The 27,381-nt window shown below is 34.2% G+C and overlaps 1 protein-coding gene and 1 long non-coding RNA gene across 2 annotated transcripts in view; one reads left to right on the forward strand and one right to left on the reverse strand.

Moving 5' to 3' along the window:
- LOC145973047 (uncharacterized) overlaps positions 1 to 27,381 on the forward strand; it is a 299,775-nt gene that overhangs the window by 46,607 nt on the left and 225,787 nt on the right. The window lies entirely within an intron of this gene.
- Positions 7,779 to 9,764, reverse strand: LOC145973491 (uncharacterized). The gene is made up of 3 exons (XR_014439487.1): positions 9,625 to 9,764; positions 8,229 to 8,355; positions 7,779 to 8,119 (listed from the first exon to the last, which is right to left on the reverse strand). It is a non-coding gene; the product is annotated as an uncharacterized LOC145973491 (long non-coding RNA).

The raw sequence follows: 27,381 nt of genomic DNA on the forward strand, positions 1-27,381 counted from the left end.
TTTTAATCATTATAATATGGTTTATGTGTTTTGATACATGTATAAGTCATGTAAAAGAAAAGCATTAGCAATAAGAGAATGACTTGTTTTTTTTATATTAAAAAAAATGTCGCTAGAATGAAAGATATCATGGGCATGTTATTAGTAGACTATGAGCGCAAATGAGACTGGATGATTATGCCAATCATTGCCCGCATTGAATTGATTATAATTTATAAATATGAAATCGTCGCTCTCTCGGAAAGAAAAAGAAAGAGATATGCTTGGTAAGCGCCGTTTGTTACTCGTGTCAAAAAATGTATTACCTCGAATGACGCGCAGAAAATTCTTCCTACATAACGTAATTTAAAATCTCGCAGCGACATGGAAACGACGACTATGTAAAAGACAAATTAACATTTGTTGGACATGATTTAGCCTTTCTATATAATTAAATAATTGGAATGATAATAAATTCTTTCTACGTGCATGCAACTTCCTTTATGTAATGATAGCAATAGTTTTGCATAAGATCAATTAACATTACATGAATAAAATTTATTTTCTTGCATAGAAAAGATTGTTCTGTGAATTACTTGTTAACTTATTCTTACACGAGAAAAATAAGCTAATATGGTTAAAAGTACCAATTCATTTTTTTCTTGAAATCTAGCTTGATATGTATATTTTTTTAAAATAAATGAGAGAAAAAAGAATTAAAATTTAATTTTTTATCTTTTTTCATTTCACTATTTAAAATTCACGTCATTTATATTGCATATACAATAAACGAAGAATAAAATCTATATTTTAAACATTCTCTCTCTTAAATAATTTCTCGCTTTTAAATAATAAATCGTAAGTAATGTCTTTCGTGCATAGAATGTACTCGTATTTTCTTCAAATGCAATTTGTGCAATTTGTGAGAATTTTAAATTATAGTCGTAAAACGAGCTATCCAACGTATACAAATTGTTATAATCGGCATTGATTACTGCCGTAAAAAATTCAAGCGACATTTATCAGTTCTACGAGACGATTTAGCAATAGTGACAGTGAAGCATATAATAATCTCCGCGCAAACTATAATAAAATGGTTTTTACTATGCGACATTCCCTCAGACAATTTTGTGCTGTTTGTGTTCGTTCATCCTGAACGTCGCACACACCGCCAAGTTTATTGCATCACGGGTGCATCCACTATGTCTACGCGTGCTTTCCGCCTGATGCAGTTTCTTCTTCCGATTGATTGATCGTCGACGATGGTCAATCGGTTTTTCTCTGTCCTTCTCTTGATCCTGAATCATGGCAACCGATGATTGTTTCGCGGAAAAAGTTGTACAGTTTAGTTTCCATAATGATCGTCTCGATTCGAACACGATTGGTAGATTAATATCGCGTTTTTTATCGTATTGAAGAAGAGAGAAAGAGAAAGAAAACGCTATCAAGATAATCTTTCTCTTTGGTATCTAATGATTTTGTATCGTGCGATGTTTCAATTGTAAATAATTACATTTACTTATATTTCATTTATCAAGTTTATCGTTATTATTGTATTTACACAATCGAATTTTAGTTTGTCTTTTTTTTAACATTTTAGAAACAATAAATATGTTGATACTGAGTGTAAAATTTAAAATCAATAGAATAAAAGATCTACTATAAAACCGTAGGAATTTCTTTACTCACAGGAATCTGTACAAATTAATTTTTATATATTACAATATTTATGTACATTACACTTTTGATAAGAGTTGATAGTCACTGCAAACCTAAGCTTTAATATCTAACATATAGAGATTGCATGTATGCAACCGCACCCATGCACGACGAAACGTCGCGCGCGCGCGGGGGGGGGGGGGAGTCGCGTACGCACATAATACAATATAGCGCGTAATCGTGCATGAAATGCATAACGGTGTGGCGTGGCGCGTGACACGACGCAACAGCGTTACGGTTAAGCGCGACATTGCAGTCATAATTAATCGGATATGCTAAAATGACAGCAACTGGTACCTTACTGTTCTTCGATTTAACCTGCCACGAAAAGTCATGCTATTCGTTTAATCATTGCGTTACGATGTTTTCGAAGAAGAAAAAGAGAAAGAGAGAGAGAGATGTATAATCTTATTAAATTTCTTAGTAAAAAAACAGAGAGAAATTTCAATCTTAATTTATCTAGATATATAATGTTTCAAAAATTGTCAAAGAAAGTATCTGGTATCTAACTGAACTCTAACTGAGCAGAGAATGATTCTATTGAGGGGTCAACCACTAAAAAAATGTACAGTGATGCCATTTTTGGCAATACATTTTATTGTTAACATTGCTATTGTATTGCTTTTGTATTATTGATAATGCTTTGATATTGTTAGTATTCTTCCTATTATTATCTTATTGTCAATATTGCCAGTATTGCCGCAGAATTAAAAAGTATTTCTAGTGCATATTATTTTTTCTCTCTTATATTGCTAGTGTTATTTCAATACATATTTTTCTAAAACATGTATTTCCTAAAATCATATTTACTGTATTGCCGCGATATATTCCTAATGAAATGTACAATGATTGCCATAATGGTTGACCCCTCGGATTCTATTTTTCGATAAATGAAAATAATAATTGTAATTTTTCATCAAACTCATCTGTTATATTGAGCAGGAAAAAAAGACAATGAAAATTGTAGTAAAGGTACAATTTTGATGTAAGAACTATATGTATAAAGAATACAATCTTCGATCCAAATGATATGATATATCCATAGCACTTATATTTTATGGTTTAACAATAAAAGTTAGCTGCAATTTCTCACAATCAATGAGAGCTCCGCTACGGCCAATAATAATCAATTAGCATGGATATATATAAGACCCAGGAGGGACAGTCCCCTCGATGCAAATAAAAACCGTCATGGAAGGAGCCACGTCTCTGCCTACGTGAAGTTAACGAGCCTCTTGTATTAATTTTCGCGGGCGGTTGACCTACATGCACGACATACAAGACGATAACGACGACGACAAATGTGCGATGAATGCTCACGGCGGTGGTTCTTTCCGGATTTTACGGGTGACAACGACGATCCATTCAAAACGACGACCTTGAAATGTTTGCCGGCTTAAAATGCTTTTAAAACCGGTATCTAAACATGCCGTAGACGAGACGAACCGTCGGCTTCTATTTGAATAGTCGAGTGTTAGCATTGTCAGAATGTGCTCTTCCGATCCTGTCAAGACTCATGAACGTCCTCATGTGAGAGAAATTTCCTCGAGCTTGCGCTCGTTTCACTGAACTTGGTTAGCGGTAATTTTCTTTAAGTGCTGTTTAGTCACAGTTTCTCTTTTATTTATGACATAAATTATTGTTTCTAATTGTATAAATTATCGATTATAGTTAAATGGGGGCACTAACAGTTTTGTGAAACTTGAAATACGCACTGTATAGCTTTAAAATAATTTAATTAGAAGCAAAAGTTGGAAAATTATACCTATCATCATACCTGTAAACACGCAACGACGCGATATCATCTTTCTTTGCATGCGTACGTCAATGATTAAAAAAAGGCGTAACAATTTTGGCATTAATTTTAATTTCTGCATATTTGTTACGCCTTCGAAAACATCCTCAGAGTATTCCGTTATAAAATTCGATTTTTGCTTCATCGCACGATGATCAAGATAAAGTTGATTAAACTGCGATATATCAAGATTGGCATGTGAGAAATTTGACTTATAACATTTTTATTTAAATTTATTCTTGCGAAATTTTTATTTTTTCGAAGAGACAGAAGAGACACAGAAGGAGAGATAAAATCTCGTTTTTTCTGAGAAACAAAATTGTTTATAAAACTATTATTAATCAAAGTTAAGTTTACAAATTTTTTTATATTGCATTTTTATAAATGATAATTTTCACTTCTTGACAATGTATGTATTTTACATGTGGAATTAAAGGGACGGATAATTATTACGAGGAACTTTGAATCATGTCGATGTTCAAGAAGTCGTGTTCTTCTTGCGTCAGCAGTAAAGATCCGCATGTGCAATGCGCACTTCGCATTTATTTCCACCCTTATCGTTTGATCGAGACAACGCCCGCCGTTCGCTCCTTAAATCTTCAATGGCATTATGTCCTCGTGCACGGGCGACTTACCCAGATCGTTTCGAAAGAATACAGTCTCATCGTGATCAAATATCCACTTGATTAAGTTTTTAATATTAAAGATAGAGAAAATCACAATTTTATAAATTTTATAAAATTCTAAATCTTCAACATATAATTAATTAATCGAAACTTAATTAAAACTTAATAAAAATTGTTATTAAACGTGAATTGAAAAAAAATTATAATCTACTTCCATACTGAAAGTTTCATTTAGAGATTTTCCAACTTACTATTTAAACAATATTAATAATAATTGATATTAATATTAATTATTAATATTAATTAGATTTTACGTTAAATATTGAAAGTTTGATACAAGTTGATTCAGAAATTTGCTTCTCGTAAGCTCATAGCCCGCTAATCTTACAATATATGTATAACGTGATCTGTAAACATGCGCAACGGTTTGCGAGACTTGTTCGTGATAGCCTAATTAAGCGTGTCAAAGAGTAACGATCGTACAAATTCATATGAGACTGATTCATATGCGAAGCCACATTTATCGTATGACTGAGGGCAAGATGCGGCGACTACAATTGCCATTATCGTACATAAATCTCGCGACTGATATTTTTCTTCATCGAGAAAAATTTAACCCGGTCGATACGTAGCTCGTCCTTCACCCAACAATCGTGAGATTCTCCTCGTGCAACCTTCAAGAACGAGTATTGTCGAAATCATTTTTGCTGTCCTACTTTGTGAAAATCTTGGACTTATTTAAGTGCAATGAAAACATTGCAATTTATTCTTATGTATTTATTCTACATAGTCTATAAATTTTCGATAGTATCAGAGAAAATATTTACGGGATTAGTGTGTATTTAACCTTCAATGTTAAATTATTATCAAATAAGAGTTTCAAATATATATATCAAATTACTATTAAAGATATCAATTTAGAAGAGATATTTTTCATTTATACATAATTTTAAAGTTTGATTGATGAAAATCTTGTTATTCTTTTAATGTATATGATATATATTTATATTTATATATCTATATTTTTATAATTAGATTTAGCTGAATTTCTAATTAATAAAATTATGATTCAAGAATTCAGATCGCTCGAAGAATTTACTTTAATATTATTCTTTGACATTTGTTAAAGACTTTATAAGAATTTGTACACAACTTTATTTTTTTTAAATTAAATTTATTAATTTTGTCGCTAAGAAACATGTACTTTTATATGACTGGTAGAAGATTAAGCAACATTGATGCAACATTGTTTTAATTCTTCTTGCTTTTCTTGGGTGATCATAAATTAAAGTGCATGTCGCAGGCTGGTTTAAAACTTGTACTTGTTCGCGTGCAGGTAGTGGCGACATTCGTTGTTTATTCGATGCACATACGTATCTGGTGTGCATTGCCGAGAAAAAAGCCGTGCAATGCAGAGCTCAAAGATTTTATCTCATCTTTGCGCATTGAAATTTAAATTACTTTATTTTGAAATTTAACCATTTTTTAATGTAATAAGTATTTTAAATTATTTACAAGAATAGAAAATAAAAACGGAAATAAGAAATCGCTTATTTTTCTATAAATTCCTTGAAAATGCTATATTACGACATTGTCTTAAACTTTTGGGGGCATGAATATAAATCAAAATACACATCGTTGATTTAAAATTCGCAAAATACATAACTGCTGATTTTCGTTGTTTGTCTGGTGCACGCTAGTGAATGTCCATCATCTGACAGAATGACGGACCAAGGCTATGCCACGTCTAAATACGAGAAATTATTGGTAATCATTATAATCGAGCGGCGTAATATATAGAGGACAGATTGTGCTAAACAGCAATTGGTTATATGCGATATTAAGACTGATACCCATCATGTTTGCTTAATGTTTTGTATTAATTTTATAGTTATTATTTAAAAAATTGTTTCCTTTCGAAGAAAAAAATACGTATAACGGAAATTAAATATATTGAACGAATTAATTTTGTAATATTTTAATATTAATTTCCTAATATTAATATTATAATCCTCTGCATTGCGTAATTTTTCTTGGTTATAGAAAGAGATATATGAAAATATTAAAACACGTATTCAGCTAATTGGAATAATTTTAAAATATGTATACACTGATAAAAAAATAGTTTTAATTACCATAAATATAGTTATTGTTAGCGCCAACAAAAATTTAAAGTTATTTATTACTATGCACAAGGTTATTATTATCATGGTAATAATAACTATAAAAATAGAAATCTCAAGTATAATTTTTTTTACTTTTATAATTTTTTTATGTAACTATAGTTGACTCTTTTATTCAGTACATAAATTATTGTAATTCTGTGACTATTAATCATCCTCCACAGAGGTAGTGCAATTCAAATTTAATCTAGCATGAATTGTAGATTTAATTAAGAGGTCAAATGTTAAATTAATTTAATTAAATTAACTTTATTAAATTATTCTGCGGCAATTATTATCTTTTCGAATATTCAATAATTCATGCTTTTATGAAGCTTTAATTAATTAACATGTTGGGCTAATCACGTATCTTTTTATCGAGTGCTTCACGTTTTTGGGATATCTGAAATCGCGTAACGAGTACTCGCGCGAATTTCAGAACGGAGCCGTTTAATCGCGCGTAATCGAGTTATGTGACGATTGCGATCTACATTCAAGAGTTTATTTGGTAGTTTAAGTGCGCGCGAGCCGTAATTAACGACGTCCCGGGGCCTGTCCCCGGGAAATTTTATGGCCACGATCGGTGTAATTGATATAAACCCGACGCGGGAGTGCACGCGTTGGATTAATCCACGATGCGGCAAATACAGTCGCGGTTATTCTGCTCGCGATGCATGTGCATGTGCATGGGGGAGGTCTGGAGAGAAAGAAAAAAAAAAAGAAAAAAGAAGGGAACGAGAGAGTCACGCTTTTTATCGCACCGAACGTCAGGTCGATTAATTTTTGTAATCTTGCGCTTTGAAATCTGGGCGCAGCCTTGATTTATTTCGGTCGAGATCGTATGCCCGCGGATCGTGTATCGTTCTCGGTCTCTCTCCTCGATCTCTTCTCCTCCTCCTCCTTCTTCGCTACCTTCTCTCACCTTCCTGCGCGTCCTCCGCCCTATCCCGCATATAAATATAAATCGTACATAATTGATTCAAAGACCGATGTGGGCGAATCTCCTTCGATCAGTGGACAGCCGTTATTCATACAGCGACAGTTCCACAGACCGCGTGTCTGACGCGACGACTAGTTGCGCGGACAACAAAAGTATAAATATGAGGCTATTTGCAGAGCGATATGTCGATACGTAATCCGGTAAGTGGCTAACGAATGTGCCGCTTATCAGTTTTAGAAATCGACTGCGAATCTGTCGACATCGTAATCTGTAGATTACAGGCTGTATCATGGCTCAACGCGCTTTGTTAAGATCGATAATCATGGGAGAAGCACTCGACGATAAAATCGTTAACATCACGCTCTGATTAACTATCCCTTACAATCAATAATCAGGTAGCTAAGAAGTCAAAAAGAAAGAAATCCTTATTGTCGGTTTTATAAATACGCGAGTTGCACGTGATATCAAGTAAAAAAGAAATAGAAAGTTACATAGTCAGTAAGGAAGTTTAAAGTTAGCTAATACGTTTTACAATATTTATAATATTACTCCAGAGTCTCTCTTATTTTCTCTCGAATTTTCTTCGTATATTTTATCTATCTTTTCTAAAGAAGTCTCAAAGTAATACACTGATTTGTCGCATTCTTTTTTTATCTTCTTGTTTGTAGAATCTTTATTTTTATTCCATAAGAGGATATTATTGTCCAACTTGTAACTACAAATATAACTTTAAAATGTTTATTTATCTCTCTGATCAGATCAGGAGATGGCTTCCAAGTTATTAATACACTGTGTCCTTCTTTTCCCGTCTCGCTTTTTATCCCTTTCACCCTTCTATGGGTGGGTACTCGAAGGTATCGCGCGGGCCGGTCGTGCCGTTTCCTTCATGGCTTTTATCCTGTGAGAAAGGCGAAGAGTCAACTCGGCAGGCTGAGACTATCGCTCACTCCGGCCATACCGCGGTAGCTGGCAGTTCTGGCAGTAAGTAATTAAGTGCAGGTACTTACGCACGTTTCCGCGGCGTCTGTATATATAAATAACGCAACCTATATGCCAGGTCTTGGTGGGCGTCGATGAAGAAGCGTGTGAATATCCGTCACTTTTACGTCCGCAGTCATGCATGTAAAATGAAAACTGAAATATAACGGACAAATATACTGTTCAAATATACTGTGATCTATTTTGACAAGTAAAAACTGCGATAACTTTGGAGAAGATGATCCCAGACAGTAAATTCTACGGGCGTATTTATAGCTATTTAATTAATCGCACAAGCATAAAATTGAAGCTTGCAAAATATCGTTTATAGCATCACAAATAGCGGATTTTAGATTGACCTACATTTTACTTTATAGAATGCTAGTCTATCTATGAGTTTAAACAAGAGATCACAGATTTGAATAATCTTATTGTATAATTTATGCGAAGAGTTGCTTGAACAAATAATTACACGTGCGAGATGTTTTATATTACACGATGCTAACTGTCACTGGCATGACAAATTATAATACGTTAAAAACAAGAAGCGAGACACATAAATTTTTGAAAAGTAATAATTTAAAATGAAAAAGCTGAATAGATTATGTTAAGGAGAAACACATTTATCTAAAATAGATATTCAAAAAAACAATCCTATTTATATGTTGAAAAATTATAATCAGAAAAATAAGTGATTGATCTAAATAATTATTGTGAGGACAGTAATATAACGTGATACATTTCTAGAGAAGTTTTATTGTATTAAAATGAAGATCTTTTTTCACAAGCAGTATTTAATAGAGATTTCTCTTTATTAGTTTAAAATATATATATTTGAAAGAAATAATAATGGAATGTCTGGTTAAAGATGACATTGTCTTTTAATCTCTTTTTTAGTCAGCATAAAATTCCTCGAATCTTGCTTCAGTGCGACCCATCGTTTTATTTTAACACAGTAAATAAACAACTTGTAACACCGACAGGCAGGTACACGTGCAACAAACTTTGCAAACGATTTATTTCACAGGACTACAAATTGTGTGAAAATCTTGCCTAGTCGTTATGATGCTCATTGTAGTTTTAAGTGATAAATATCATGCAAAATAGAATATTTCTCTGTCAAAATAATTTTGAAGAATCTCGAAATTTAAAAAAATCGATACATGCTTAATATATATTTTCGAACTTACATCATAAATATCTTCAAACCTTTATGAGAGACAAATCGAAATTGTAAATAATCGATATTATTTATATAATTGTAAAATTCCAAGATTAATGCACAGACATTTAAAAAAAAAATAAAAAATTTAAAGACAAGTTTCTAAATACAAATGGATTACTATTAATCACTTTCGTATCAATCGTCAGCTCGCAGATGTACCTTCTCACGAGTGCGTAGCTTTTTACAATATTACGACTTACAAGTCATATCTCGTCGCGGAAACTTCATTGCGAGAACAGGCGCAGGTAGACGCGCACCTGCTCCGGCAGTTAGCACCGGCGGCCGTGCACACGCCGTCGCTCCGTACAACCGACTCTCTAATTGCGTTCCCGAGTACTCACTCCCGCGGCACGACTTCCCGAAGACGTAGCGTGTTGCTCACGCGTGTTTACCCGAGGCAGGCAGAAGGGACGGGAGGCCGACGATAAGTGTAGCGCGCGTGCTGCTCCCGGTCGCTTCCGCGTCGCGCGCGACGATCGTCTTCTTGCTCTTTTCGATCGTCGCCTGGGCAAATATTTGACTCGTCAAACTCTATCGCGATTTGCCGCGACACGTCGTAAAAAGTGTGGGAATGCGCCGCGTGTTACCGTTACTTCTCTCGCGAGATTTGTTTTATTTTTTAAAAAAAGAAAAATTAGAAAATGTGCGAAGCTATGCCTTTCGAGTCTTTTTAAAGACGATTGTGTGCGTCCGAGTCTTATTTAAAAAACTCTTAATATTCTGAGGAAAAGTAAATTTTTCTCAATTTAATTTGAGAAATTTTTTTCAATTTAATTTGAAAATTGATAATGTATAGATTATTGAAAAAAGTAATAGTATTATTACTTGTCGAATTTATTCTTGTACAGGAGAATGTAAATATTATTTGCATATATAAGTACATTATTTTATAGCACGAATACTTATGTCTAACGATCTCATTTATCTTGACATTATTATTTAGTTGATAACAATAAAAGTAAATTAGATTTAAAAAGAGACAACATATTTCGAATAAAACAAAAATAAAAGTCGTTATTTTGAATATATCTTTAGTATTAAATTACATTGAACATGAAATAATTTTATCTACGTTTTGAAGGAATTTTGCTAATCTATAAATTAAACTTGGATGAGGGAAATAAAATTATTACGTAGGCAGATTTCATCAGGATAATTTCTTTATGGGTAAATTACCGCGCGTTTTCGTTGGCCGCACGATCCCGCTCGTGGTAAATATTGTTACCCTGAGTAACGAGTGACATGTTTCATAACTGTACGTTACGTTACTCGCCTAACTGCTTGTCCACCCGAGAGTCTTTGCCTAATGTCTGTGTACTTAATGTACCGACAACGTGAATACGTTCAGAAAAGAGATATCCACTTTGCCGCTTCGTCTCCTTTGCGGTCCGCCGAGGAATGAGCTTGATACTCGTGAAATAATAGGACCGTACGAGCTTCATCTTGGTGCGTGATTTCCATGGCGGTTCGTTGTTACAAAAGTATATTGTCCTTCGTACAACAGCGTGATGTCACTAGAATATAATTCGCTTAATGACTGTTACTTGACAATTGCCGAAATTCGCAGATTACTTCTCAAGGTAATATTCAAAAAATAGTAATTTTTGCACTCATATCCTTTTATGATAACGTTAAATGTGATTAATAATATGTGATTAATATTCTTAAAACTTTAATGATTACTTATTGATGATTAATATTAATGAAAAAAAATGAAACGGTCTTTTTTAAACTAACAATTTTAATCTCTTGTAGCGTATTAGTTTCTGAAATTTGCAAACAAAATACAAGGAAATAAAAAAGCAAATGACCCAACTAATCAGCTGATTCGATAATATATATGAAATTCATGCGTGGAGAGCTCTTTTAATATTCCAGAAATCCTCATAAATAGGAAGCCGAATGTGGCAAAGTTTAAAAAATGGTCTACAGAATTTCACTGTGGATTCGCGATTTATAATTAATTTAATTTTGCCGCCGATCGCGTCCGCAAAACTATCGCACGGTTTAATCTTTTTTTTTTGTCAGAGTTAAAACGTACTTCGTATCGACTTCGACTCCCAGGCTTAACAAACCAGTGCATTTGTTGTTCAATTTTCACGGCGATCCTCTTTCCGCTCGGCGGGGTAAAAGGAGGCGGAGTGGATCCTTATAAAATGATCCGACGGTTACGCCCGCTCATCAAGGCTTCTTCCGAGCCTTTGTTTCCTCGGACTCCGTTAGTTACTCAAATTAGCCGCAGAAACGGGCTCGTTCCGGATCTGAACAGCCTTCTCGCGATCGCGTGTCTCGTATCCCGGTTCTCCCGACCACCTAATAATACTCGTAAAACGTCGTGCTAGTACGACGAACGGGTCGATACTTTGCTCTGCGAAAATCTTGCTCAGTTTCTTTACAAGCCTGAAGAACGCTTAAATATATTAATGTGTCATAAATAAAAGACTCCAAGACACTTTATGGTAAAGAATTTTAATAAGATCATCGATTTAATATTAACCATTAACTTTCTATAACTCTGTAATTTAAACTTGTAGTAAGAAAAAAATTAATATTCATTATTAAAGTAGAATATGGATATGCACCGCTATTTAAAGGTGTGTGAGCAAAATGGTATTTGAAATAGAAAGTAAAATATTTATGTAATGTATTTTTCTTGCTAAATTACAGATGATTAATATCAAATAAAATAATTTAATTTTATGTTAATTAAAGGAGAAGTTTTTTCCATTTCAACCATTTCAAATACGTAAATATTAAATATATGATACAGTAATTCAAATTATATTAATTCCACATATTAATCATATGTATTTGATGTACTTATCTACTATTATATAATCATAATGCTGATTGCGCGCAACAAAGCGATGATCAATGGTTAAGACGTATCAAACGCCAAGATATAAACGTCCCACGCAACATGTAATCGATCGCGCGGCATTATTTTCTAATAAATATTATTTATAGCCGCCGAAAGAGAGGGAGAATCGCGCGGTCTCTCGTTCGCGGTTAAGTCATAGCAGACGTTGTGTAGAGCCTATCGACGGACGCATTGTGACAGGTAAATATTCTAACTGTATAGTTAGCCGTCGCCTTTATTCCCGATGCGGCCGTGGTGGTTTAGCCGCAGTCGTTAGCCAGCCGATACAGCGTAATTCACTGCCGGGGTAACGCCCAGCTCGCCGGACATTCGTCAAAAGCGGACGTAGCGCGCAATCCGATAATACGTCCCTTAATGATCGATGAATGAATCGATAATTATTAACGACCTCCTTTTCCCCCTTATCCACATATGTTTTCTCTCTCTCTCTCTCTCTCTCTTCCTCGCGAGCCTTTTAGACGGACATGCTGCATAATCACTCCGTGGCTCCGAGGCCACGGTCGACACCTGGCGATATTTTTTACGATTATCACCGCGGCTCATTGTCCACTGTGATTATCGGTCGGTTCGTCCGCCGTTAGCGATTTCTATACTACTAATTAACGATGCGCCAGTGAAAAATGCAATTCGCGCGCGGACGATACGAGAGAGCCTGTCAATATATTTACGCTACGACGGATGGAAGATTACGCTTGCACGCACATTTGATAGACACGTACAATGTAGTCTTTTTCGCACTAAAATATCGTCGCAATCTTGCCGGAGATTAAAGATAAATAGTAATGTATTTAGAGCCGCAAAATGTGACCGCCAAAAATCAGAGTCGTTAATTATTATTATTTTTCTCAGAACGTTTCTCAAGCTTTTGGAGAGGAGTTTCTAAAGATCTTAACGTTCCTTTTTATGCTGATGAGATCGCGGCGATTATAATGTCGAATTCTGCAAATTAGCGCGCAAAAACTGTCTGTGCCAAGGGGCAAACTAGTTTTTGCACGAGTGATTGTTGGCCAGTAGAAAATCACTGAAATTATACACGCAGCATGCCCTATTCTTTTCTCTCTTCGTTTCGACCAGCCCGTCTTATTAAATTGGTCTATTAAATCGCGAATTTCGACTCGCACATGGAAGCCTGTATTCGTTTTCAACAGAAAAAATTTATTGTTTTCTTTTATTTTATCAGATTCCATCAATCATCTATTAAAAGTATAATATTTTTTGTTATTAAAAAAATGCCACAATGAACTATTTATCATATACATTAATATTGATACAAAAAAATTCTATAAGCATATGCTTAATAAACTATAAGCTATTTAATCGAATTTATTCGCGATGAATACAAAAAAATTTTTAATCAAATTCAAAACCGCAATTCAGCTTACAACGGACGAAAGTGTACTTGTGTGGTGTTTCTCACACAATATATCTCACATTCTTATACGATCTTCACGAAGGTGCCTAGAGCGAGGATTGTTAGTGGCTGAAGGGAAATTGGCGAAATTATGTACACGGGGATGAAGCTAACTTCTCTATCTCCTCTCTCAAGACTTCCTTGTACCGGCTCGGTGCATCCCACGAGAAATACGTGACAGTATGACAAGAGGCACGACATGGTGCTTATTAAACCTTCCCCCGATCTCACACAGAACGGTTGATCAGTCCGCGGAATTTCCCTCCGTGACCTTCCTTGACCGGCGTACGTTGTCGAGGGTCGGTTGTTGCGTGCCGGACGGAAATACGGTGCTGCGTCAGACAGGTATCGTAAAATGCATCGGCGATCGATTCAGGATGTCGCTTCTCCTCGAGTATCGCGTATGTGTATGTATACGAACGTTTATGTATGTGGTTTTTGATGCTAGATGAACGATTTCAACTATTCCATTAGACATTGTCGCATTATATATGTCCTATTTCAGTTGCATTTAATATGATGCATTAAAATAATTAAAAATTTAGTTGAATATAAAGTTTATTATATTTACACTCGAAGAACGCGTGTTACGCAGCATTTTAAATAATGTATTAAATAATAAATTTAATATATATTAATATATATTTTATTTAATATATATTTAATTTAGTATTTAATATATTACCATATATTTATCACATTAAATTATATATTAAATGTATATTAAATAGACAATATATTAAATAATATATTAAATATATATTAATATATTAAATATTAATATTATATTATAAATTATTTAAAAATTAAAATATGTCGACTATATAAGCTTCAGAAAAATTAATTCGCTTAAAAACAGATGCAAGGAAAAAATACTGGCTTAATTAATTTACAAATGTTTTTTCTGTCGAAGTATACGTTCTCGAAGAATGATACTTTCCTTGTTAAATCTCGGTATTTTAGAGAAGTAGACATCTCTATGTGTAATTTAGGGTCTATAGCTTCTCGTACATTTGGCGATACTTGCTTCTAGTCGCTTGTACTTGACCGCGGTATCAGCGGGAGCTCGGTTCGCAACACCGCATCGTGTTTGTGGAGGTCGTTTTGCAGAAACTACGACGAAATTCTCGTCGCGCACGCTTGTCACTCGTGTTGTTTACCTCGAGATTGTACGCCGGTATTGATAACACGCTAACCCGAGAGCTGTAAGATCTTCGTATTCATTCTGAAACTCAATAGCACGGTCTACATCACAAGAACCTAAATGTTAACACAAATGTTTCTGAAGATCTCGGATTCAGAACATTCTGTCACATTTCACATATAATTGGCGATAAAATTTTGCGATAACAAGATCAATACTGTTGTATCGAGTCAATCAAGCGTTCTTGATTCATATATAAGTAAAAAGCCTCTTAATAATATATTAAATTAATCAACGGTGGAATTAATAATTTAATTAATTTATAATGATATTATATAATTGGGAATTAAAAAAATATTTTACAGATTTTATCTAAATTTATAAACGTTTCTTTTATTCATGCAATCTCGACTTTTACAGGGATGCAGATGCGAAGGAAATGTCAAGCATGTTTTCCCTTAGATTTACGCGCATAGGCGCTAATTGTCTTTCGGTAAAGACGCTTATAATACCCGCATTGCAAACAGCCGGCCGCGTGCGTTGCCACATATCGCTTATCGGACAGGTGTCGTATATTCTCTGCGGTGGCAGAGTCCGGGTCCCTTATTACCGTGAGACTCGTCGGCCCTCGGGGAAAGGGCCCGTTCGCTTCGGCATTACCTGCCGTAGACACCGTAGCTTTAGTCGTTTTATTAGTATCTACCAATGTGTGAATCGGTCATGTTAACGTCGATATCGTGCTCGCGATTACATTTTCCCCGAGTACATTGCATGTCGACACACTAGAACATAAAGTCTATCGTTAGAACGTTTTTCGACGAATTTCTGTATTAATCTTGTCATTTTATAGATGACATACTTATGATATTTATAGGATTTTTTAGAGCAATTTTTTTTCTAAATGAGTAATATGAATAAATAAAAATGTATATGAATAATAAATTTAAAAAGATTTATTGGCTCTCTTTTTCTTTTTTTCTCTTTCTGTAGATGGATGTTTCAGTCATTAAATTGAGTACTAGATTGAGTACTAAAGTCTTCTAATTACTACTTTTAATTAAACAAATGTTTTTGAAACACGAATTCCTCAATAAATGCCTGTTGCTATCGAAGTAATATATTACACGATCGTTTGCGTTATCCATTCATTTCGATCCGATTTGGTAGACATTACTAGAGCATTTTCAATCGGGATCTCAATAGAGCAAGGACATGAGGTTATTTTTTCACACTCAACCAAGCGAGTCATGATTACTACATCTCTGACTGCTTGAATTTTAAATCGAACGTCTTGGCATACTTGGTATCTTTTCCTCGTGACTAATTTCTTTCGATTCGCCTGTCGTTCATCAAACTGCATACGCATTGCATGGAAAATAGTTAACGTGCCGGCTATTATATAGCCCACATAGAAATCACGAACGTGAGATTGCGTATACACATTAATCTTAATAAGCGGGAAACTTAAGAATACCTGGCGCTCGGCCCGTGTCAATAGCCACTCGTATCGATCATCACGTATATAGAATTGCGCACGTGGCATTGCATACGCAATACGTTATTCACCGGGGAATTGGACGTAACGCACACATTGATTACCACTGCGCTACGAAAAATTGCCGAAGAGCGTGGCGTTGTGAAAAAATGATTTTCGCGACCACACGCGAGGCACATCGGCCTCGCCGGGAACTTCGGAGTGATTATAATTTCTCCCGTACACATTAAAGCCCGTACTTACGCGTACCGTTAGTTAGTAATGCCTCACGCTTGCTGCCTAAGGTTTTCAGGATTTTTCCGGCGGAACATCGGCGCTTAGATTACTGCAATCAGCTGTAACCTATCAGTGACTTGCGCGCAAGAGAAGTGACGCAACCGCGGTATTAAATCGCGTGGACAATGCGAGAACGTTAGAATGATGATTGAAAAGCCGAGCAAACATATAATCCTTATTTTAATATAATTCTAGTAATATTTAAAATATATAAAATACTAATAATTAAGAAATTATAAATATTTGGTAAATATTTTAAACTCCTAATTATTCCTTGAAGTCTCTTAACAATTAAGTCTTTTAATTTTTGTATCGTAATCATTAAATTTTATTTAGTTATTGAATTAGTAAAAATTTATTTAATTTCTATGCGGATTTTTTTTGTCGATTGGCTGCGGTCAGCTGATGTACTATACATATATACGCATCCATCGATGTCGCAGCGTTCTGCGACCGCCGAATTATCGGTAAATTGTTCTGAACGTCACTGAGACCGATCGCCAGACGGCATCCGCCTCAGAATAAATGCATAAGCAATCATCGAACGGACAGACGTAGGCGCGGTTGATATTGAACCGGTTTGTTGCGGTTTGGCTAATTTTCCCTGTGACACAGGCGCACGAAAATCAATCTTCCATCGATCGGCCATTTCCAAATCGCGTTCCCCTTTTGCACGATTACGTGACATTGTGCAGCATTCATTGCAATGATCGTGACTTCATTCGACTTCGCTTTTAAATCGTGCATTCTCTTTTCCTCTGCCCGCCATGATATATGAGTGTATATGTGTATGTGACAATCTAACAATTTAATTTTATATATAATAAATGTTGAGAGAGAGAGAGAGAGAGAGAAATAAAAAACGGAAATAAAAAACAACTTTTTTGTATTCGTTATAAAATATAAAATTCTGATTTACTGTGAGAAAATATTCTTATGGATTAGGAATGATGTACGTTGCGAATTTAAATTTAAATTTTTAGATACAAAAAACTGACTAGTGAGTTGTAACGGAATATGGCAAATGGAAGAAAATAAATAACCATGAAGAGAGAAGCGAAATAATTGACAGACATGGATGCACACATAGTCTTTTGGTAAAATTATCATCATGTTCAATGACCCTTAGGGTCAATGCTGGAAGTGATGATTTGTGCTACTTTCACGCGACGATAGAGACGATATTGATTCTTCGCTGTTAAATTAGTTGACCCGCGTGGATTTATAGTATCGATTCCAAGCAGTTTGAGTAAATTCAGAGAAACGATTTATTAACTCTAGAATAAAATTATAAAGATTTAGTGATGCAGCAATATAATTTTTCGATTTATTTTAATTAAAATTACTTTCGGATTAAAAAGAAAATTTAGTCTCATTGATATTAAATATATTCAATATAAAACGAAATTGAAAATTACATTGGATGGCAAAAATATACTAATTAAATATATAAAAAATACTAAGAATAGCAAATAAATTTATATCGTTTAATCTTGAAATGTGATATTATTTATATAGGATCGAAATCGCGTAGCAATTGAATCCAATCGTTTAGGAATCTATTGGTATACATCAATCAAATGCAATTACTGTTCAACCGTTATGCAATCGTTGGATTTGCTCAATGCAGTTTGCATTGGTTACAATCACATATTTCATCATAAATGCATTTTATAGAGTAATTGAAGAAATATAAAAATTGTAAGAATATAAGGATTTACTGTAATTTATTGTATATATCCACAATATATAGTCTAATTCACTATTTTAAAAATTTGAGAAAATTAATTTATTTAAATTGGAAAAAAATTCTCTTTATTTTTAGGTGAATTTTTTGACTACTTATTAGATTAAATGGTTTTACTTTCATGAAATTAAATTATAATTGAACCTTCTCGATCAATCTTATATCTGATATCGCATTTTGATAACGCGGCGTAAGAAGTAGCAACGTGCCGGAAAGTCGCACAGACGCGCGTCGTAAACAGACACTCCTCTGTGTGTAATCGCTTTGAGACAAGAATACCGCAAGCGATCCGGATGGAGAGCGTACCGCAATTGGACACCCGATACACCCGGGCTACACCTCGAGGAGAAGTCGGAGAAGTCGGGCCTAAGTCGTGCTATATGTCAGCGAACGTGGCATAACGCGCACGTCGGGCACGCCGTTAATTTAAGTAAATTGCATGTAAATGCACGGACTACCGGGCCGCCGTGCACCAGGAATAAGCTCGGCCATTAGCCATCCCCCTTCTCTCCTTCCTTTTTCAAAATAAATAACAATAATTGGATTGCCAGTGGATTATTTCGATCGAACACGTATTAAAGCCGGAATGTTTGAAGTATGAGTCGAGTATACGGAAACTATTTGTCTCTCAGTATTGCGCGGTACTTTGATCAAAACATCGAAAGGTCGCGTGCCTCTAGGATAAGAAAAGCCAATCGCGGTGAAATCATCGTGATCGAGAACGTTAGATTTAAGGGGCATTTGCTACTTTATAGGAAGAGCAAACAGATCGATAACATTGTTTTTGTTCTGGGATATACAGAAACTAGATACAAGAGAATGAAAAGTAAGTTGAGCGTAATGAAGGAAAGAAAGAGATAAGAAGGTGAAGATTTAAATTATTACTTTATTTAGATATTGATTTTATAATTAATTTGAATTCGTTATTTGTGAAAAAATTAAAATTTTTCTATTTTACATAAGTACAAAAAGTCGTTATTAATTTATATTAATATAAATGCATATCTTTGTCTTATAATCTTTATTACAGATTTTTAATTATTCTTATTAATAAAATATTTATTTTTATTGTCATAAATCCGTAACGTGTAGATTGCAAATCATAGATACTTGGAATAGGTGGCAGCAAGTATGACGATTGATCAGGATTCTTCAGCTATCTTAATGTTTAATTAAGTGGAATTTCTCTCACCAGCGTTGTTCATAAAATATCGATATTTAAAGGCATAATATTCATTCGGGAGATATCCATAATCTTACGGATAGATTGTCTGGAACTGCCATTTATATCTTTGACAGATACATCTAATCTATATCAACATCGATATCAATATCTTTTGGAAAGAGAGAAATTTTTACATCTTTAATATTATTATACGAAATTTGATAGAATTTTACATTCTAACATTTATAATCTTTACAATTTTACTCTAATCGCGAATGTAAATTCCAGTAATCAGCTTGGTATGGTATAAGAATAGGTATCCTCGAGCCCTTGCATGTATTCTCGTATCCTGGTGGTGAGTGAAGCGTGAGGTCATCGTGTAGCTCGCTAGGTGAAGTTATATCGTATTAGTCTGTCGGTATATTTACGACTGTGTAACGCGAAGTCCGCGTTGGCATTAGCCAAGGTAACGCTAACCGCTAACACAACCAATACGGTACATATATGGCAAGCAATTCGCATCGTTAACAACCGTCGACAGTTGGTACGGTGTCCTTACCTTATTTCTTCTCTCCCTCTCTCTCTCTCTCTCTCTTTGTCTCTCTTTCTCTTTCTTCTCCTTACTTTCGTATCATACTCTTTGTGATCGTTCTCCATTGTTTCTGAAATTAGTGTGCTGGTTTCTTCTATCGACACTTGTTAATACAAAGTCGTTATATCGAGTATTTTCATTGTCTCGCTAAGAATTCTTTGATAAATTTAGAATAGATATTTTCTGAAATTTGGTAGAAATCTTAATACATGAGATTATTGAACGTTGAGAAATAATATTCGAAATAAAATTACAGAATGAATTTGATCATTTACGGTTGTCATCATATGACACTTATAATTCAGTAAATTTAGTACTGAATTATTATTATTTAATGAATATGCATCTGTACAAAAATATGCTAATATATATATAAGTAACGATTAAATACAATTTTAATAACTATTTTAAATAGATTTTATTCAGAGAATCGTATAATTTAAGCAAATCTGTTTTATTATCTGTTTTATTCGTGAGAATAGAATTGATATATGACAATGTTAATGATATGGATGCTAATTTAAAAAATTTATGAAAACGCTATTTTATCGCGTTCGTATTTCTTCGTGATTTACGTGCCACTGAGTTTCGTTATTTCGTTCCATTCTCTATGAATCGCACAACGAAGGCGACAGATAGGCATGTGTCCTTGAATATCTGCGGTGCCGCCGTGTGCCGACCGTGATGTGTCAATTGCAATAAGATGCACCGCAGATGCCAGCAAGAAAAAATGAGGAACACAGAGGGAAATTATGATTATATTTGTTCCAATCCCGTTTCAACGATTGCCGCCGCCGCCGATTACGAATCTCTACACCTCCTCGGCGCGCGAGCAATCGTTATTTTTAATTAAGGAAGAAGAAACCGCGTCGGTGCCGTTGTATCACCGTTGTAACGTGCTCGAAAACCTGTCCTCGAAGATATCTCGGGGACAGTTTGTCGAATATCTCAGCGAGAGAGACACCTAAGAGCGATACGTGTCGGCTGTGCATTAATTGCGAATGATGTTAATGGCACGATCTTAATGGTGGTTGTCTCCGGCACTCGATGAATTGCCTCTTGTATCGAGATTTTTTTTTCTTTCACGTGGATGCGACGATTTCTCGCTCGGCTTTTCTTTAGAGACATTTCTGTCGCGCGAATTTCGCGATTGTTTTATACCGCATTCAACGTCATTTTGTGAAAAAAAATAAGTATTATATTTTGATAAGTATTATATTATATTTTCACAATAACTCTCTCTTTCTCATCGCGAACTTCCTGATTGATCATTATTGTTTATCGATGTCGATTCGAAAAGGCAGGTTGATTCGCTTACTAAAGTTTTCTAATTCGAACGGATAGAAGTGTAGTTTATGGAATCGTTGATTTCACTATTGCATTTGCAACCATCCATGCAATTAATTCTCTGGAGATCATTTGCTACACTCAATTGAATATTATTATAATGAAAATAAGATAAATAGGACAATGATATTATTAAATTGAAATTGAAATTGAAATAAAACTTTGATCTAGTAAACTAGCGTGAGTATTGTTTCGTACATGGTATAGTGAAACTGCGTATATCAAATAATTTTACATTAAATATTGATAATAACAAATATAATATTAAATTATTAATAATATTAATAAATAGAGATATAATATTAAATATTTAAATCTAAAAAAAATAGAATAATCAAACGTTAAATCCAGGGATTTTCAGATAATCGAAAAAATTAATATGCAGTGAGTTTCGCGTGATGTAAGTCGGCATAAGAAATTTCTAATTTAAAATTCGATTCAATCTCCAATTTCATTCATGCACCTGTATCATTACTTCGGTATTCCGATCTCCATTAGCTAATGTTGTGAAATTTTTAATGGATTTTAGTAAATATTCAACATTTTTCTGTCTATGGCGAAATGGAACATGAGAAGTTCGAGGTAAGAGTAGAAAGAAGGACACGATGACAAAATAATAAAGCAATGCAAGCAGAAAGATGCCGCTCTTTCTAGCGACTTATTAGACTTCGCATTCTCATAAAAATAGCATCTATATCTTTATATTTACTTGGCGCGCCATGTCCCTCCTATAATCCGACTATTGTTAAATATCGTACGTCTTGGTTCTGAGCCGATTATGGATTCAAGCAAACGAAGGGAAAGCTGTCAGGCGACTTTGACGTTTTGATATTTCGTTTTCTCTCGTATTTCACTTTTATTTTGTCATTTTTTTTAATATGAACATAATTATAAGTTGCATCCTTATTCTTAATATTGCATATTATATTTCATATTATACTAGAAAAAAAGTCAAGATAATTAAAATGTGCTTATATTACCAGTTGTCATTTGCTACGAAGTATCAGGAATACGAATTCTGAATTTTATCTTTGTCTCGCGGCATTCTTAGTTCGTGTCGCGAGTTTTAGCGAACGATTAGTCTATTTGTGGCTCTCTATAAGCATGATTATAGTTCTGTTAAAGACAGCGGGGGCAAGCTGCGTGGCGTCCCTACCACGCGGTAATTACCATGGCACACGACGTGTTTCCCGTAGCCGCTACATAAAAGTTTTAATGGTGGTCATGTGATTCGAAATATATCGAGCAGTCGACGCATAATTAACAGGCATTTGCTATCGCTCGACACAATCGATTTGATTTCATATATTTTTTATTAAATATATATTGTGTACCATAATTCGTGTGCGATAATAATCGTAATGGCTTAATGTATATATTATATTATATAAATTGAAGCCTCTAAAAAAACTTTCCGTTAAAAATATAATTTTTTTAAGTAATAAATAAAATTTATGCGCTAAATAAAATTTATTCTTATATATGAGTGTATATCAAGAAATTGTGATAATTAAAACGAAACTCTTTATTTTCTTATAATCCTTGGTAATACTTACGCAAAAGACTTTATGTTTATAATTAACAATATACTTTCACAAAAATATGGAGCGCATATAATAAATTTATTATGTACTTGTTTACGCAATAATTGATTTCGAGCCGCTTCCACGAAATTATTAGCGCGAGAAGTAGATAAAGTCATTAAGGCAGATGGTATATAAAGTCGAATGAGCCGAAACAACATAATCGCTCGTATGCGTGAAGTGCACGCTTCCTGGATGCGTTTTAAGAATTACACAGCGCGACGCATACGTACAACAGTAGGAAGAAGGTGGATAAAAAATACGGAGTTAACTAGGCGCGCGCGGCGTGGCGTCATTTAAGATCATCGCCGTGATTTACGGTGGGAAGTGGAGATCCTGGCTTAAACGAGAACGCGTTTTTTAAGATGCGCGAGACAATGGCCGAGTCTGGCGCTCGTGGGCGTTCGCGGGTAAGTCGCGACCTCGATCGCGCAGCTCCAGTTTTTTTGCCGGTCTACCGTTCCCATGCTGCAATGTCCAATGTTGTAAAAATGCCGTTACTACATCCTATAAATTACTTAAGGTTCCCACAGCGCCGCCCCACCGCTCTTGCCACTGTCGCTTCGAGACAGCGGGATTATCGAATCCTTTCGCGCGAAAAATTGACACTCCCGAATCGATATCTTACCATTGTTTATTACTTATGCACGAACGATTGAGAAATTTATGGGAAAGGAGATATAAACATGAAAGATTATAAATGTGTGTTAAAATATACATATACTGGGCATAAAAGATAAATTATTGAAGAGATTCGGAGATTATTTATATACTACGAGAAGAGTACATCTGAATTATAATTTTATGATCGCATCATAAATGTTAAATTATTATTTTATATTGAATTCGAGAAAATACTGGTATAGGTAGTTTTATTATTATTACTACCAATTAATAATACTAAAGATAATACTATTATTATCTTTTTTTTAATTTATTAGATGTTATTTGAAGGAAATGAGAACCTTTCCTTTTTATTTAAAATGCTTGTTTGTACAATCGGAAACTGATAAGAACTTGTTCGTGAATTTTTTAATTATATCTTAATTGCTATAATTGCATTTGCATTTATCTCTCCCATTTGGGAGAAGTAAATTTTTGGTTACCGATTATGCCTGTACACGCAATGGTACACCTTGTAACATTCGGTAAATACGTCGAAATTTTTATATTCCATAATAAAAATGTAAATAGGTATCGCTTGTGTACATCGACATTCTTTAAAGCCGAACTGGCCGTAACATGGTGTACTTACGTACCGATAAGTATCGCGAATGAAACGAGTGTCTCGTAGAGCTTTTAAGGCGCGTGTGTCGCTTTAAAGCGGAGGAGTAATTTAAGGCTCTCTCGTGAGAGAGACCGCTACCGAGAAAGCACGCAGCGTGTCCACGATCGATTCGTTCGTGTGATACGCGTCTTATGCAAATGCACGGAGATTCGGTGCGTGTTTATATCTTAAGGTTTATGTTCGAGGAAAAATAAGGAGCATATATGCGACTTATCAAATCGCGGGTAACGACTTGCGAGGAAAGAGATAAATGGAGATTATATTTGAGATTTAATTCTTTGCTGCAAATCTGTATACACAGAAAAAAAGGACTTTCTTGTTTTGAAAATATATTTAGTTTTAACATGGAAATCTTGAATTGAGATTATATTGCGTTAATTAAAGAAAAATATAATTGCTTACTTGAATGAAGCCATTTTATATAGTTTAATCAAGAAAAATATATTCTTATGATTTAATATTTAAGATTTTTTTCTTGAATGGAAAGGAAACAACGTTAGATAGAAAATAACATTTTTAAATCAAAGATTATATTTTCTTAAAGTAGAATTAAATAATTATATATTCTTGAGGTGATAATTAAAATATTAAAATAAGACTATAATATTGTTGAAATTATTAAATTCTTCTAAGAAGATTATAAATTGTTGCGTATATATGAAACAATAAACGCGTTAGTTTAAGTATATAAGTTTTGATTTGACACTTTTTTTTTTCTGTGTATCGATGCATGCACAAAAAATTGTATAAAATAGAATACTTCCGTGCATTCTCTTTTTGATTAATGTTTTATTTAAGAAATCGAATGTAAATTGATTAAAATTGAATACTCTGTATTTTTTTAATATATAAAAATATATCTTATATCTAATAAATAATTATCACATATTAAAAGCTAATAATAAATCAGTTTTACATAATATATGACGAACTTGGATTTAAGACTCATGCTTTACAGCCAATCTTATAACGCTTCCTGTCTAGTACGAGCCATTGTGAAAACTAAATGTCGCAGTTTCATAACACTGAAGCATAATGATATCACGCTGTTCAAATAGACGTCGTGGTATTTAAAATGCCATTAAAAAACAATTTCGGATTATTAAGTCCGATGTTACATCAGCACGTTATCATAATGTCACGTCACAATGGCCCTTCCTGCCAGAGATTCTCGCGCATTATACCTAATTTAACAAGATACGAAAACGCTTTAGCTTCGTCCGATAGCGATGCGGAGAGTAAATGGACTGTGATTGGCAGACGATGTAAGAGGTGTGAAAAATGCGGTGGTCACGATGCGAAGCGTCGCTTTAACCAGCCTGCGGATCCGCGGAACACCGCACGACGAAATTGCCGTCGCGGCGGTCATCATCGCGAATAAGAGAGAAAAAAGGGTAAAGTAGCAGGGGAAAAAAAACGACACTTTTGCGGCGCATCAGCCGGGGCGACGAGTAATCTGATCAGCCGGAACATTTGTATGGAATGTCGAGCAAGTGAGCGTCGCGTACGGCGCGTTCCACGACTCGGCTCGTTGGTTAAGGTGCACGCCGAGCAGCGATCCGCTTCATTAACGCTGCGATGATCCGAAGATAACACGGCGTACAAGTCGAGGTGGAGTCGACCGAACATTGTCGACGAGAAATGCTTCCAGAATTTTGAGGAAAGGGGGAGAAGATTATTCATGAGTGGTACACTGACAAACTGTGATATTATCTCTTCAGATTTTGTTTTATTTTAATCACGCATTAATTTTTTGTCTATTATATTCCTATATTTTAGTGAAAATTAAAACGTGTAAAATTATTGCAGATTTCTAGGATAAATTTGAGATTTATTTATCGTTAGACAAAATTATTATTGATTATATAACATTTGCCTTCTTCTGTTTGGCATACTCTATTTTTTATCACTAAACAATTCATATTATATTTTTCGGTTAGTCGACCAGGTGATGATTATTATGTAAAGTGGCAACAAGTGAAGGTCTTAAATGCTCGTAAATCCGATTTCGTGTGAGAACGTGAAAAGATCGAACTTGCGCTTTACTTAAGCGGAGAGAATCAAAGTCATCGTAATTTAAATCCGCAGCTAATTTTAATACTCAAATATCGCGAAAAGTAAGCATATGTGCAGCGTAAGGCTCATCTCATATTCGATCATCACAAACAGATTCCTTGGTGTTATTCCAGAACGAGCCAAATATTTGCGTGGATAATTGCTGATAATTCTATTCGATTTCATATATCGCACGAGTAGGTTTTTATACGATTTTATATCTTGTGGGTCATATTGTTTTCGAAGATGTCAAACGTGCAACAAACATTTCTCATTAATAAAATGTAAATAGAAAAAGATATAGATATTTTCCATTAGCAGTAAAATGTATCTTATAATAATAGGATTTTAAGATACTTTATTGATACATTTGTGTGTGTATAATAATTTTGGTTTTTAGAATAATTATGTGGGACATATAATTTTGTCAAAAAAACATAATTTTAAAAAAACATTAATTAAGATAACTTTATACTTTTGGATCGATTACTTGAATTTTTTTTTTGAAACTGCTGATTACGAGAAATAACAGAATTGCAGAAAGATAAATATAATTACAACAAACAATAATAGAAAAAAGAAATTAAAAAATAAGACAGATATATAATTTACACGTGTCACATAATGATGACATCTCGTGCGCAATTTGTAAAAATTCTTAATCTCTCTTCGTTCAAAAATATCATTTAAAAATAAGTTAACAATAATTAAATAGTAGATTGCTATTCTTTTTAATACAATTATTCATATCTATAGCGAAAAAAATTATCAATGTCTGGGACATGTTTTATGTTTCGCATATTTCTTTCAGAAATAACGAACGATTATCGCAATGTAAGAAATGCCGCACGGCATTTGAAGCAAATTTCGGAACGACAAACGTGGATCTTTAAATGATCCACGAGGTGTGCCTTGTCGGAACCATATATCTTGCATTTACGCGACATCGGAATCCCTTAGTTTTATCAAATTA

The sequence above is a fragment of the Camponotus vicinus genome, unplaced genomic scaffold, assembly GCF_025532165.1.
Source record: "Camponotus vicinus isolate PSW18456_S1 unplaced genomic scaffold, iyCamVici1.0 SCAF_6, whole genome shotgun sequence".
In the NCBI taxonomy this organism is placed as follows: Eukaryota; Metazoa; Arthropoda; class Insecta; order Hymenoptera; family Formicidae; genus Camponotus; species Camponotus vicinus.